Source organism: Microcaecilia unicolor, chromosome 9 (genome assembly GCF_901765095.1).
Source record: "Microcaecilia unicolor chromosome 9, aMicUni1.1, whole genome shotgun sequence".
Taxonomy (NCBI): domain Eukaryota; kingdom Metazoa; phylum Chordata; class Amphibia; order Gymnophiona; family Siphonopidae; genus Microcaecilia; species Microcaecilia unicolor.
The window spans coordinates 181,479,080-181,495,946 of NC_044039.1; the positions used below are offsets into that span (position 1 = coordinate 181,479,080).

The 16,867-nt window shown below is 44.3% G+C and overlaps 1 protein-coding gene across 2 annotated transcripts in view; it reads left to right on the top strand.

The window, feature by feature from the left end:
* BRF1 (BRF1 RNA polymerase III transcription initiation factor subunit) overlaps nt 1-16,867 on the top strand; it is a 329,398-nt gene that overhangs the window by 134,611 nt on the left and 177,920 nt on the right. The gene's annotated exons all lie outside the window — the stretch shown is intronic.

Sequence of the window (16,867 nt, forward strand, 5' to 3'; positions counted from 1 at the left end):
TGTATTAAAATGCACAGATGAAATTCGCAATACATAGATGGAAATGATGGCCAAAATGCCGAGTTTTCGCCAGGTCAGGGGTAGTGTAGGTGGTTTTGATGAGGCGATTTTTGTCCATTTTTCACATTGAACTGCCGGTTTTGTCCTTTTACAAGAGGAAAGAGGCTCCTGATAGTTTAAAGACAGACGGAAATCAACAAACATGTTCAAGTGTCTGAGCAAAACCGAAAGTAAAAGTACACATTTTTGTCCTGTGCCTTGCCAAAATTCCATGTGCTAGCAATATTTGTTAGGTTCGTGTTTAAGGCGCTCAAGAGTAAGGGCTCTGAGGTGTGCAAACTGCTGACACTTCCGTTTTGTGTGGGCAATGGCATGCGCACAACAGCGAAACCTTTGTGCACGTCAGACACGTTGCTCTCTCCCCCCCCCCCCCCCCCCCCCCCCCCCCCCCGTAGTTGCAAGTTTTCCATTTAATAGCAACCATATACAAAATTTAAATATGGCTTCAAGCATTGCGGTGCTATTTTTGTGCATTGGTACTGCATTGCTATTGCATTTTGGACCCATCTGTAAACGGCTTTGTACATAGGCCTCAGAGTCCGTACCACAAGTAATGGAGGGTTAAGTGACTAGCCCAAGATAAGAAGGCATTTTGCACCACAGTTTGCACACGTTTCCAAAATAATAGATGAAGTATTTAAACGGGAAAAATGTCTCCACAATTAGATTTTGGATATTACATTTTATTACTTGTCTCTTCTAAATCCAGACTCAAGGCAAATTTCATATTCAAGTGCATGAGTTATTTCACTCCCCGAATTGATTCACAATTCAATTACCCCGGAAGCAGTGAAGGGTGGAGTGACTTGACCAAAGTCACAAAGGGTATCTTTGAGAGAAGTGGGGATTTGAACTCTGGTTTGCAGCTTGCTTCTTCAGAGACTGAGGAAAAGGGGATGAAATTTAATATAACCTTTTCTGTGGTTACAATCAAAGTGGTTTACATATTATATACAGGCAATTGTTTTGTAATGGAGGTTTATGGCATTGTTACAGGCAGCAGTTATATCAGTTTTTACACTGAGAACTTAGCTGAGGACACAGGGAAGAGGGAGCAGTGGTGTAAATAAGCCAATAAAATCAGGTACAGTATCAGGAAGATTTATTGTCAGCCTGGGACTTTGAGAGCAGCTTCTGGAGACATTGCCTGCCCTGCTTTGGCTGCTTTTGTCTTTGCTGATTTATGCTAGTTGACTTGCTTCTTTGATGTCAGCCAGGACTGATTTGAAATGCAGACCTACCACCAGAGGGAGAACTGATCAAGGTGATCTACAAGAGAGGAGTGGAAGGAGATGTTTTCTTTTTCCTTTGTTGCTGGAAGCACCTCCATTCCACATCTATTATATTCCAGTGACCCCTACTCTCCCCACTTTTCTTGCTGATTTCTTCAAAGGCTATCCTACAGGTCTAGCATGCCAAAAGGAGAGAAATTTGAAATGACTAATGTGACTTTGGGGAACATAGGAATGAAACTTGCAACTTGTGTGCCTCCTGTGTTGCTGGAGTCATTTCATTTTCTGGCTGTGGTATTTGTCAGTGGCCTTCTGTGACCACCCACCCACCAAATCATAGAAGTCAATGTATGCCAACTAGAAATGCAGGCCTACTGTGAGGGCAGGTCTTCACTTGGAATCTTCTCTGAGTGATATTTAAAAAAAAAATGCATCTGTCTGTATGCTTATGAATATATCCGTAGATATTTCTTTCTCCCAGAAATATTAGTCGTTGCTTTCCAGCCACAAGCTGTTCTGCTGCCGAGCATGGCCCTTATCAGTTCATGTGGATGCTGATGTCACCATTGCCTCTTTGTTTGGTCTGTCCCACTATGGATGATATTCATCCCATTGCTCTGAATGAGCTCAAATAAGTTACAGATTACTAGTAACAAGTTAGCAATCATTTAAGACAACCACAGTATCTGAGGACTGAACAGTGGCCAGTGTAACTTTCTTTTTGTTTTTAAGAGCTCTGGAGTGATCTGGAAAACCGTAGACCAGTGAGTGTGATGTCAATGCCAGGTATAATGGTAGAAACTACTTTCAAGTTCAAAAAAATACTGTGTCTAGGATTTAATGGGAATGAGTCAGCCTGGATTTAGTAACGGCAAGTCATGCCTTTAACAGGTGAGTCTGTCTATAGTGGTTTTGGATTTTCAGACATCATTTAGCAAAGTTCCTCATGAGATACTTCTCAGAAATGTAAAAAGTCAAGGGATAGGAGGCTATGCGCTATAGTGGATTGAAAACTGGCTAAAAGACAGGAAATGGAGAGAATGACTAAATGAGCAATTTCTCAAATAGAACCTGTGCTATGTCACATTTTTAAATGGCTTCTCCCACATAAGCACACAACTATGAAATGGGCTCCCAAAAGCTGTGAAAACAATCCACAACCACTTAAACTTCAGGAAATCACTAAAAACCAACCTCTTCAAAAAGGCCTACCCCAACGACCCCATGTAACCCTCTTCACTTACCAACACAGCATGACTATGATCGAACAGGACAACACACAATCTTCATCCATTCTGACCCTCCACTTATACCTCATATGATCACTATACAACTTTGTATTTGTCATCCACCGACTGGGCAAACGCCTTTGACGGTACTATGTAAGCCACATTGAGCCTGCAAATAGGTGGGAAAATGCGGGGTACAAATGCAACAAATAAAATAAATACAATTATTCAAACTCATTAAAAGAGCAGATGATTGTGAGGAATTGGAGATGGACCATGTGAGACTAGGACATTGCATGTGGATAAATACAAAGTGATGCACATGGGAGAGAATTAATCTCAACTACAGGTACAAAATGCTGGAGTCCAAGTTAGGAGTCAGCAGCCAAGAAAAATGTCTTGGAGTCATTGTGGATGATGCATTGACATTTTTAGCCAAAAAACTCCCCAAAAAACAAATAGTAGAACTAGAAAAGGTTCAAAGGAGAGTAACAGAAGTAATAAAGGAGATAGAATACCTCTTTTATGAAGAAAGGCTAAAGAGTTCAGAGGTCTTAAGCTTGAAAAAGAGACATCTGAGGGATATGATAGAAATTTATAAGATTAGGGTTGAATGGTTGTTAACCCTCTCGGTGGATCTTTTTGCCAGACATCTCAACAAAGTTCCTCAATTCTGTTTTAGGCTCAGATTGCATGACAGACTAGCGTCAAGATGCCTTTCTCCTTCATTGGGGGGGGGGGGGGGGGGCAGGGTCTTCTGTATATGCATCCTCCCATACCTCTCATAGAGAAGAGTTGCTGAAACTTAAGCAAGATCGGAGAACTCTGATCCTAATCATCCTGTACTACTACTACTTAACATTTCTAGAGCGCTACTAGGGTTACGCAGAGCTGTACAGATTAACAAAAAGGACAGCCCCTGCTCTAAGGAGCTTACAATCTAATCTGGTTCCCACTACTTTTGGAGTTGTCCTCCGAAGAACCATGGATTGGAGTGTTTTCCGACCCTCATCACGCAGAACAAGGGGTCTCTTCTGCACTCCAACCTCCAGTCCCTGGCCCTCACAGCCTGGAGTTTGAGAGCATAGAATTTCAAGTCTTGAAGCTGCCCAATGGTGTTTCCAGAATCTTGTTACACTTCCAGAAAAGATTCCACTATGAGATGATGATCTTTTAAATGAGGAGGTTTGTCATTTGGTGTAAGGGCAAGGGCCCAGATCCTCCTACTTGCCCTACACAAAAACTTCTTGAATACCTCCTGCACCTCTCGAGTATAATTTGAGAACCAACTCTGTAAGGGTACATCTCAGTGCAATCAGTGCATACCATTTGTGTGTGTGTGTGTGTGTGTGTAAGGGGGGGGGGGGAGCTCATCTTTGTACAGCCTCTAGTTGTTCGCTTCCTGAGAGGTTTACTGTTGATAAAGCTCTCGGTCAAACCACCTACTGTGCCTTGGGATCTCAACGTTGTTCTCACCCAGCTGATGAAAGCTCCTTTGGAGCCATTTGACTCCTGTCATCTAAAGTATCAGACCTGGAAAGTTGTGTTTTTGATCGTAGTCACATGATCTTCCAGAATCAGCGAGCTAAAGGCTGTAGTACATAAGAACATAAGAGTAGCCATACTGGGTCAGACCAATGGTCCATCTAGCCCAGTATCCTGTTTTCCAAACAGTGGCCAAGCCAGGTCACAAGTACCTGGCAGAAACCCAAATAGTGGCAACACTCTATACTACAAATCCCAGGGCAAGCAGTTGCTTTCCATGTCTATCTCAATAGCAGACTATAGACTTTTCCTCCAGGAATTTGTCCAAACCTTTTTTTAAACCCAGATACGCTAACTGATGTTACCACCTCCTCCGACAAAGAGTTCCATAGCTTAACTATTCGTTGAGTTAAAAAATATTTCCTCCTATTTCCTCCGAATTATAGCTACGTCTTGCAAGGTTCCGCGTTAGGAGTTACGGATCAAGAAAGGGATCTGGGTGTCGTCGTCGATGATACGCTGAAACCTTCTGCTCAGTGTGCTGCTGCGGCTAGGAAAGCGAATAGAATGTTGGGTGTTATTAGGAAGGGTATGGAGTCCAGGTGTGCGGATGTTATAATGCCGTTGTATCGCTCCATGGTGCGACCGCACCTGGAGTATTGTGTTCAGTACTGGTCTCCGTATCTCAAAAAAGATATAGTAGAATTGGAAAAGGTACAGCAAAGGGCGACGAAAATGATAGTGGGGATGGGACGACTTTCCTACGAAGAGAGGCTGAGAAGGCTAGGGCTTTTCAGCTTGGAGAAGAGACGGCTGAGGGGAGATATGATAGAAGTGTATAAAATAATGAGTGGAATGGATCGGGTGGATGTGAAGCGACTGTTCACCGCTATCCAAAAATACTAGGACTAGAGGGCATGAGTTGAAGCTACAGTGTGGTAAATTTAAAACGAATCGGAGAAAAGTTTTCTTCACCCAACGTGTAATTAGACTCTGGAATTCGTTGCCGGAGAATGTGGTACGGGCGGTTAGCTTGACGGAGTTTAAAAAGGGGTTAGATAGATTCCTAAAGGACAAGTCCATAGACCGCTATTAAATGGACTTGGAAAAATTCCGCATTTTTAGGTATAACTTGTCTGGAATGTTTTTACGTTTGGGGAGCGTGCCAGGTGCCCTTGACCTGGATTGGCCACTGTCGGTGACAGGATGCTGGGCTAGATGGACCTTTGGTCTTTCCCAGTATGGCACTACTTATGTACTTATGTACTTATGTTTTAAAAGTATTTCGATGTAACTTCCTTGAGTGTCCCCTAGTCTTTGTACTTTTGGAACGAGTAAAAAATCGATTTACTTCTATTCATTCTACACCACTCAGGATTTTGTAGACCTCCATCATATCTCCCCATATCCGTCTCTTTTCCAAGCTGAAGAGCCTTAATCTCTTTAGCCTTTCCTCATACGAGAGGAGTTCCATCCCTTTTCCAAGCTGAAGAGCCTTAATCTCTTTAGCCTTTCCTCATACGAGAGGAGTTCCATCCCTTTTATCATTTTAATTGCTCTTCTTTGATCCTTTTCTAATTCTGCTATATTGTTTTTGAGATATGGTGACCAGAACTGAATGGAGTACTCAAGGTGCGAACACACCATGGAGCGATACAAGGACATTATAGTATTTTGTGTCTTATTCACCATTCCTTTCCTAATAATTCCTAGCATCCTGTTTGCTTTTTTGGCCGCTTCCGCACACTGAGCAGAAGATTTCAGCGTATTATCTACAACGACAACCAGATCTTGTTCTTGAGTCCAGACCCCCAAGGTGGACCCTAGCATCAGGTAACTGTGATTCAGATTATTCTTTCCAATTTGCATCACCTTGCATTTGTCCACATTAAATTTCATCTGCCATTTGGACAAGGTCTTCCTGCAATATTTCACAGTCCGCACATGTTTTAACAACTTTGAATAGTTTTGTATCATCTGCAAATTTGATCACCTCACTCGTTCCAATTTCCATATTTATAAATATGTTAATACTGGACCCAGTACAGATCCCTGTGGCACTCCACTGTTCACTCTCCTCCATTGAAATGACCATTTAACCCCACTCTCTGTTTTCTGTCTAATAACTAGTTGCTAATCCACACCAGAACCTTGCCTCCTATCCCATGACTCTTTATTTTTCTCAGGAGCCTCTCATGAGAAACTTTATCAAAAGCTTTATGAAAATCTAGATACACTACATCAACCGGCTCACCTTTATCCACGCCTTCAAAGGAATGAAGCAAGTTGGTGAGGCAAGACTTCCCTCGGCTGAACCCATGCTGAGTCTGCCCCATTAAACCATGTTTGTCTATGTGTTCTATAATTTTATTCTTTATAATAGTTTCCACTATTTTGCCCGGCACCGACGTCATACTTACCGGTCTATAATTTCCTGGATCCACCATACACAAAGTTTCATCACAAGAGAATAGTTCTTTGCACGTACCCTAAGTTCCTTCCTAAGATAGCTTGGTCTTCCATCTTAACCAGTCAGTTGTTCTGCCAGTATTCTTCCCAAAACATCATGCCCATTCTGGCGAAAGTGCACTGTATACCTTAGACTGCAGGTGAGCCTTAGCCTTCTATCTGGAGCAGACTAAAGCTCATAGACTGTCCACCCAGCTTTTTGTTTCTTTTGATCTAAACTGGATGGTAGTAGCCATTGGCAAATGCATATTTTTTAATTGGCTAGCAGATTGCCAGGCTGGGCTAGCTGTTGAAGGTCATGTCACGGCTCATAAAGTCAGAGCCATGGTTACATCAGTAGCTCACTTGAGATCAGCCTCCATCGAGGAGATTTGCAAAGCAGTGACATGGTCTTCAGTCCTCACATTCACATCTCACTACTTCCTTGAGCAAGGATATCTGATGTGATAGCTGGTTTGGTCAGATAGTTCTGCAGAATTTGTTTAGTGTCTGGAATCCAACTCTGCCCTCCTAGGCCCAGTTTTGTTCTGTTCCAGGCTGCACTTTCACAACCAGTTTGTACATAATTTCAGGTTAATTGACATCAAGACCTCAATATGTTGAGTCTCTATTGTCATAGGGATTCTCACATGTGAGAGGACAGCAGGCCAAGTATTCTTACATTCTCTGAAGACAAGCAGGCCATAATTCTCACAAGTGGGTAACGTGGTCCCGCATTGCCCGATCCAAAGCTTATGACAAGCTTTACAAAAGCTTTTGGAGTATGAGACGCATGCCACTGTGCACGTGCCTTCCTACCCGCTGTGAGAACGTGGTTATTGCATTAATTTTTCTGCTGTGGTGAAGAGTGGCTACTTTTGGTAGTGGTTGTGGTCTGGAAAGAGCTTTTTGGTGGCTTTTGGTGTGGTTTTTCAGCTGTTTTTCAGTGCGTCTGAGTTCAGTTCCCCTTTTTTCTCTCCCTAAATAGTTTGTTTCTTTATTCCCCAGTTTTAAGTTTCCTTTGTTTTCCACATCAGGCCGTGTTTTTCCCTTTCTTTTTCTGGTGCCTTGCCCTTTTTTCTGGCACTATTACTTTGTTTGATTTGGCTGCGGAGGTTTTTCCATCTATGTCCACTCAAGTTCTTAGTGGCTTCAAGCGCTGTACCTGGTGCAACTGGACCATCTTGGTGTCTCCAGTGTTTAGGGCCTGACCATAGCCCTGCTAACTGTGTCAATGAAGATTTGGACCTAGGTGGCCAGAGAGGCTCAATGCGAACGGATTTTTGGAGTCAGGTCCAATTTCCTCGACGTCGGCATCAACATCGAGTGTTGTGTTAGGAACGTTGGTCCGCATGGCTGCCTCTAGACCTATTGACACTGGGAGCAGTAGTGCATCGAGTGGGCCTTCACCTTTCTCGATGTTGATTGCTGGGTAGGGACCCTGGGACCATCCACAGTTGGACCCGACCCCGAGGCGATGTGAGGATTCAACATCATCCTCGTCTGCACTGAGGAGCCTCAATGCTGAGCTTTGGGCAAAGGCCAAGAACCATCAGCATTGATCATCTTAAATGCACATTGCCTGAAGCTCCGAGACATCGAGGGATTTGGCACCTGAGAAGTGTCAGCACTGGGAGGACTGCTCCCCCTCCATTCAACAGGTGCCACTGCGTGTCTCCCAGCAGCCAGAACCCATCTCCCATCTCAACCCCGTCAGTTCTGCAGCCTGTGTCTGAGCTGGCCTCCCAGGCTTTTCCGATGTTGACCCTCAATGAGTGCATCCAGGCCTTGCTCTCCAAACTGCTGGATGGCCTCTTGCAATGGTGTGCATCAGCATAGGGGGTGCTTGCGCCTGCCCTGCTGTCCATTGCGGCCCCGCTTGGCCCTCAACCTGCGGTGTGGCCTCTGATGCCGGTGTTGTGTGTGGCTCCAGTGCCAACTGCCATCCAAGCTGGTACTCCCTTGATGTTGGTGGAGGAAGCTTCGCTGGAGTTGAGGTGGGAGCGGACTCCTCAATGCCCTTCTCGAGAACGTGGTTCCTTTAACTTGAGGCTGGCTCGATCTTGGCCCTCCCATAAGGAGATTTTGACTGACCCTGATGACGAGCGCTCTTGGAAGTTGGAGGAGGATCCGCAGTACGTTTTGGAGGATGTCTTATGGCATCCCCTCTGAACCCTCCCCTCCACTTGAAAGGAGAAAATTTGCCTGCAAAAGAGTCAGGAGTTGTAGATACTATGCTTCGGCGCTTCCAGGCAGAGAAGCTAGAAATTTGGACTCTTTTGGGAAGAAGATGTTCCAAGTCTCTATGCTTGTTTCCTGTATACCATCTTACCAGCTTTTTATGAGCATGTACTAAGTTGCTAGACTTGGCTGACTCTCTCCCACCAGAGCAGGCCGAGTCGATATGCCAGTAGGCCAAGCAGCAGAAGGCGTGGTGTAAGTTCTTTGCCAGGGGCGCCTGCGACACTTTTCTGACGTGGCATCCAGGATTTCTGTCCAAAGTATAGCAATGCACAGACTCTCATGGCGGCATGTTTCTGACTTGGAACTGGCAGTTCAGTAGAGATTGGCGGATGCTACATGCCTGGGAGATAACCTTTTTGGAGAGAAGTTGAGGAGGTTTCTGATTAAATCAAGAAACATACTGATACTATCTCTTCTGTCTCCAGTTGGGTGCCTTTCTGCATCAGCCTCCTCATCTAGGAGGTCTTTTTGCAAGTCTAGGGAGGGATAGGTACACCATCTCCTTTCGCCAGTCTGCTTAGGCTCAGCCCCAGCACGCTTGTTCCCGTCAGCAGCGTGTGCCTAAGGCCCCTGCTACTCCCCAGTCAAAGCAGAAGATGAGCTTTTGACTAGCTCCAGCAGGGCATATCTGCTGTCAAAATGTCCGTCCTAGATGACTTGCCGATTGGGGGGAGGCTTAAGTTTTTCCGTAAAAGTTGGACCCTTATAACCGCCAACCGGTGGGTTCTCTAAATAGTCTGTCTCAGAAATGCCTTAAATTGGTTCAGAAACCTCCAAATTGCCAAGAACTCATTACTTCAGCTCTCAGCACGAGCAGTTACTTGCAGAGGAATTCTTTGCTCTTCTGAAGGTCTATGCATTCAGATCTATTCATCAGGTGAAGAAGGGCAGGATTCTATTCCACATACTTCCTTGTGCAGAAGAAAGCAGGGAGGATACGTCCCATCCTAGACCTAAGGGCCCTGAACAAATTCCTGGTCAGAGAAAAGTTCAGGATAGTTTCCCTGGGCACCCTTCTTCCCATGATTCAGGAAAACGATTGGCTATGCTCTCTGGACTTAAAGGATGCCTATACTCACATCTCGATACTCCCAGCTCACAGGAAGTATCTTCGATTTTGGCTGGGAACTCTGCACTTTCAGTACTTTGTACTGCCCTTTGGCCTCGCATCTGCGCCCAGGGTCTTCACAAAGTGCCTGGCAGTTGTCACAGCATTACTACGCAGACTGGGAGTGCATGTGTTCCCTTATCTCGACGATTGGCTGGTGAAGAGCATCTCAGAGGCAGGGGCTCTAAAGTCCATGCGGATGACTATTTGACTGCTAGAGCTACGGGAGTTTGTAATCAATTATCCCAAGTCCCATCTGATCCCAGTACAGAAATTGGAGTTCATTGGAGCTCTGTTGGACACACGGACGTCTCGAGCTTATCTTCCCCAGGCAAGGGCAGACAATCTTCTGGCCCTCGTGTCTTTGGCTCGAGCGTCTCAACAGATCACAGCTCGGCAGATGTTGAGACTTTTAAGGCACATGGCTTCCACAAGTTCATGTGACTCCCATGGCATGCCTACATATGAGATCAGCTCAATGAACCCTAGCTTCCCAGTGGTGCCAGGCCACAGGGAATCTAGAGGATGTAATCCATCTCTCCACCGAGTTTTGCAGATCCCTTCAGTGGTGGACTATTCGATCCAATCTGTCCTTGGGACGTCCATTCCAAATTCCTCAGCCGCACAAAGTGCTGACGACGGATGCATTCCTCCTAGGGTGGGGAGCTCATGTAGATGGACTTGACACTCAAGGAGCTTGGTCCTTTCAGGAAAAGGATCTTCAGATCAACCTCCTGGAATTACGAGCGATCTGGAACACTCTCAAGGCTTTCAGAGATCGGCTTTCCAACCAAATCATACTAATTCAGACAGACAATCAGGTTGCTATGTATTACACGAACATGCAGGGGGGCACCGGATCTTGCCCTCTGTGTCAGGAAGCCGTCAATGTGGCTTTGGGCGCACCATCACGGCATGCTCCTCCAGGCCACGTATCTGGCAGGCGTAAACAACAGTCTGGCCGACAGGTTGAGCAGGATCATGCAACCTCACAAGTGGTCTCTGAACATGAATGTTGTCCTCAAGATTTTCTGAGAGTGGGTCACCCCCTCGGTGGATCTTTTTGCCACTCAGATCAATCACAAAGTCCCTCAGTTCTGTTCCAGACTTCAGGCCCACGACAGACTAGCATCAGATGCCTTTCTCCTGCATTGGGGGAGAGGCCTTCTGTATGCATATCCTCCCATACCTCTAGTAGGGAAGACTTTGCTGAAACTCAAGCAAGACTGCGGAACAATGATCTTGATTGCTCCCTTCTGGCCTCGTTAGATCTGGTTCCCTCCTTTTCTGGAGTTATCCTCCGAAGAACCATGGAGATTGGACTGTTTTCCAACCCTCATTACCCAGAACGAGGGGTCACTTCTCCATCCCAACCTTCAGTCTCTGGCTGTCACGGTCTGGATGTTGAGAGCTTAGAAGTTGCCTCCTTGGGTCTTTCAGAGGGTGTCTCCCGAGTCTTGCTTGCTTCCAAGAAAGATTCCACGAAAAAGTGTTACTCTTTCAAATGGAGGAGGTTTGCCGTCTGGTGTGACAGCAGGGCCCTAGATCGTTTTTCTTGTCCTACACGGACCCTGCGTGAATACCTTCCTCACTTATCAGAGTCTGGTCTCAAGTCCAACTCCGTTAGGGTTCACCTTAGTGCAATTAGTGCTTATCATCAACATGTAGAAGGTCAGCCTATCTCTGGACAGCCTTTAGTAGTTCGTTTCATGAGATGTTTGCTTTTGTCAAAGCCCCTAGTCAGACCTCCACCAGTGTCATGGGATCTCAACGTCTTTCTCACCCAGCTGATGAAAGCTCCTTTTGAGCCACTGAATTCCTGCCATCTGAAGTACTTGACCTGGAAGATCATTTTCTTGGTGGCTGTTACTTCAGCTCGTAGAGTCAGTGAGCTCCAAGCCCTAGTAGTGCACGCACCTTATATCAAGTAGTCCTCCACACTCACCCTAAGTTCTTGCCGAAGGTGGTGTCTTGTTGCATTTGAACCAGTCAATTGTCTTGCCAACATTTTTTCCCCGTCCACATACCCGCCCTGGTGAAGACAAGTTGCACACCTTGGACTGTAAGAGAGCATTGGCCTTTTACATGGAGCGGACAAAGCCCTATAGACAGTCCGCCCAGCTGTTTGTTTCTTTTAATCCCAACAGGAGGAGAATCGCCATCGGAAAATGCACCATCTCTATTTGGCTAGCAGATTGCATTTCCTTCACTTACGCCCAAGCTGGGCTAACTCTGAAGGGCCATGTCACGGCTCATAATGTTAGAGCCATGGCTGCGTCAGTGGCTCACTTAGTCAGCCTCCATTGAAGAGATATGCAAGGCTGCAACGTGGTCACCAGTCCACACATTTACATCTCACTATTGCCTTCAGCAGGATACCCGACGTGACAGTCGGTTTGGAGAATGGCGGAGGTGGTCCCTCTTCACAAAAATGGTGATAGGGAAGTAGCTGGAAACTACAGGCTGGTAAGCCTCACTTCGGTTATTGGAAAAGTAATGGAAGCGATGCTGAAGGAAAGGATAGTGAATTTCCTGGAAGCCAATAAGTTGCAAGATCCCAGACAACATGGTTTTACCAAAGGAAAATCATGCCAAACGAATCTCATTGAGTTTTTTGATTGGGTGACAGGAGAATTGGATCAGGGACGAGCTATGGACATAATCTACTTAGATTTCAGCAAAGCTTTTGACACGGTTCCCCACAGGAGGCTTTTAAATAAACTGGATGGGCTGAAGATAGGACCTAAAGTGGTGAACTGGATTAGGAACTGGTTGACGGACAGACGCCAGAGGGTGGTGGTGAATGGAGTTAGCTCGGAGGAGGGAAAGGTGAGTAGTGGAGCGCCTCAAGGATCGGTGCTAGGGCCGATTCTGTTCAATATATTTGTGAGTGACCTTGCCGAAGGGTTAGAAGGTAAAGTTTGCCTATTTGCGGACGATACTAAGATCTGTAACAGAGTGGACACCCCGGAGGGAGTGGAAAACATGAAAAAGGATCTGAAGAAGCTAGAACAATGGTCTAAGGTCTGGCAATTAAAATTCAATATAACTGAATAGGGGATACACCTCGATTCCCAGAGCCAAACTCACAATCTATTTCAAAAAGGCTCCAGTATTGTTTCAGAAAAACCTTTTAATTGTTTTAATTATTTTCTTAAAAAATACCAATCATATCATCCTATCACACTACTTACCCTGTGCTGCACTAAACAATATTTACAATAATAAACGGCCTTCACATTAAGTTATATGCACATTATCTTCACACACCAATTGTAACAAACACTAAACGCCTGGAAATTGCTTCGGAGAAAATACAAATATACCATAAAACAGACTAAAAGACTACATTACAAAACAATAAAAGGACCAAACTACAAAGACTCACACAAACTCTTCAACCTTGTGAACAAACTGTTAGACACCACACCAGTCACAAACAACAGCAAAGACATACCAGATGTAGACAACCTTGCAAAATACTTCGAGGAGAAAATTATACAATTACGACTCAAAATACCCGCTAGCTCTATTGAATATGCCACAATTCTAGATTGTTTAGATCCAGAAGAAGGAACATACCCAGCAGACAGAACCTGGACCGAATTCGAACTACTATCAGAAGACCTTATCTCTGAAACACTTAAAAGATTTGCCAAATCCCACTGCAAACTAGACATTTGCCCAAATAACCTCATGAAATCTGCTCCTCAACAATTCATAATAGACCTAACGAGACACGTAAACTTCATGCTACAAAACGGACTTTTCCCAAAAGAAAAAGGAAAAATCTTACTCACCCCAATTCTTAAAGACACAAAGAAAAGCACGAGCGAAATAACCAATTACAGACCAGTAGCATCCATACCACTAATAACCAAAATAACTGAAGGAATGGTAACAAACAACTCACAAACTACCTAAACAAACACTCAATACTGCATGATGCCCAATCAGGATTCCGATCAAATCATAGCACAGAAACGGTCCTAGTCACCCTCATGACCAAATTTAAACAAACAATAGCAACCGGAAACAATATATTCCTCCTACAATTTGACATGTCAAGTGCCTTCGATATGGTTGACCACGGAATCCTATTACACATACTTGAATATTTTGGCAATGGAGGAAATGTCCTGAACTGGTTCAAGGGGTTCCTAACACAGCGTTCGTATCAAGTTACATCAAATTCAACCACATCTAATGCATGGACACCTGAATGTGGAGTACCACAAGGATCACTCCTCTCACCAACCATTTTCAACCTAATGATGATCCCTTTGGCAAAACTCCTATCAAACCATAACCTCAACCCATATATATACGTCGATGATGTAACAATATACATCCCTTTCAAACAGGACATCAAAGAAATCCATAACGAAATCAATCAAAGTCTACACATCATGAACACATGGGCAAATGCATTTCGTCTGAAATTAAATGCAGAAAAAACTCAATCCCTGATACTCACCTCCCAATACAACACGAATGAATTTACCGCCATAAACACACCAAAATTAAACCTCCCAATCTCAGAAACGCTAAAAATCCTTGGAGTCACTATCGACCGCCACTTAACACTCGAAACTCATGCAAACAATACAACCAAAAAGATGTTCTACTGCATGTGGAAACTGAAAAGAATAAGACCATTCTTTCCAAGATCCGTCTTTCGCTGCCTAGTGCAATCCCTCGTATTAAGCCATCTGGATTACTGCAACTCACTATACGCAGGTTGCAAAAAGCAAACACTGAGGAAACTTCAAACAGCCCAGAATACAGCAGCCAGACTCATCTTCGGGAAACCAAAATATGAAAGTGCAAAACCCTTATGAGAGAAGCTACACTGGCTTCCACTCAAGGAACGCATTACTTTTAAAGTATGCACGTTAATCCACAAAATCATTCACGGCGAAGCTCCAGTCTACATGTCTGAGTTAATAGACCTACCACCCAGAAACGCCAAAAGATCATCCCGAACCTTCCTCAACCTCCACTTCCCTAATTGCAAGGGCGTAAAATACAGGACGCTACATGCGTCAACCTTTTCTCACGTGGGCACGCAGTACTGGAATGCACTGCCGCGCAACCTGAGAATGATCCACGAGCAAACCTCCTTCCGCAAACTATTGAAGACCCATCTTTTTGAAAAAATCTACGGAAAGAAGCAAAACACATAAAGCTCACACTCACTGTTCACTAATGCATCAATACATCCACTTCTGAACTCTCATCCCCCGTAGTCTCACCTCACTCATACCCTTACTCACAGAAATATGTATACCATACATAATGCCCTTTTAACCTCCCGCTGTCTCCTTCCAATGTCTCAAGGTTTGGTTCCAGTGTTTATATTCCTTAACAACACTCCGATTGTCTTGTATAACTCTTCTCAATATAATCCATAACAAGTTGTAACAAATTGTATTTCCATCATTCATATCGTATTGTAAGCCACACTGAACCCGCAAAAAGATGGGAAAATGTGGGATACAAATGCAATAAATAATAATAATAATAATAACGTAATACTCAGTCTTTGTAATACAGTGCTTGACGCCACGCTTTCCATGTGGCACTATATTATAACCGGTTGTGTTTGTCCCAAATGTGTCACTTTCAGTTCAAGTGGGAATCCTCCATTTGCCGTTCATAGATCACCAATCCCTTCTGTGTAGCATTATACAGGTATTAAGAAGGAGATAGAAGACTCCTTATTCAACTCTTGATGTTTCCAGTATATACCGGTTCCCCAATGCTGATCCGCATTTCACTAGATCTTCCTCAGGAGGAACCACCGTTATATCTACAACAGTTTAATAGTAACCTCATTGTAACCATCATCGTCTTCCATATTATAAACTTATTACAATGTACATTGAAATAATACTCACTCGCATTCATCTACTCGGCTACATGCCGGCTAAAGGCTCCCTCAGGCGTAGACCACATGACGCCGCATCAGGAGTTACTGCGTCAAACGTCCTATCCCAATTTAAAGGGCTGGTTATATGGCAACTCCCAATCTATTAAAGAAACAATTCTTACACACATTCAACCTCTAAATTGAGGCCATTGGGGGTAACCGTACCCCATGAGAAAATAAATCGCTGTTCCATAACTAATAAACTGGCACTGACATCCCCACTTCTATTGGAGCAAGGAAGGTGCGCTATTACAGCACATCGAAGTTGATTCATCGAATGATTAAATGAAGTCCAATGTGCTACCAGTGGGTTTTCTTGTTTGCCATGTCTGATATTGCTAACATGCTCTGCTAATCTATTTTTCAACTGTTTCTTAGTGTGTCCTATATAATATAAATTACATGGACAAACTATACAATAAACCACACGCTCAGTGTTACACATGGTACCATGTCTTAAAGTGTGCTCCCTATTAGAATGGGGAATGGGAATGATCGAAGTGTCCCACTGATAACAGCAATATACACACTTGCCACATGGAGAGTGCCTACCGATTGCAATGTTCCTGCTAGATCTCTTAAGCAGTTCACCCAAGTTAGCTTGACGTCTGTATGCTACTCTGGGGGTCTCGTTAAACTCGGGATGCACCGCAAGCACCTGCCAATGTTTATGGACAATAGCGTTAATCTTAGATGCCTTTGAAGAATAAGGGATGACACAAGCCAGGGGGCTGCAGGGGGACCTAGGTCCCGTGGATAACAACCATGGACGATGAGTATACAGGGCCCTTTTATACGCTTTTTTGAGGATCCCCATAGGGTACCCTCGGTCCAAAAACCTCTCAATCATGATGCTGGCCTGTCTCTTGAATTCAATTGTTGATGAACACAATCGACGTAAACGTAACAATTGTCCGACCGGAACACCCTGCCTAAGTGCCCTATGATGGAAACTCTGATAATGTAATAGGGTGTTGCGGTCGGTAGGTTTCCGATAAATGGTGGTGGAAAACTCCCCCTCTTGAGATCTCATAATTTTAATATCCAAGAATTCTAGCTCAGCATCATTGATTCTAGAGGTAAACATAATATTAATATTCACCGAATTAAGGTACTCAATGAAGGTCCG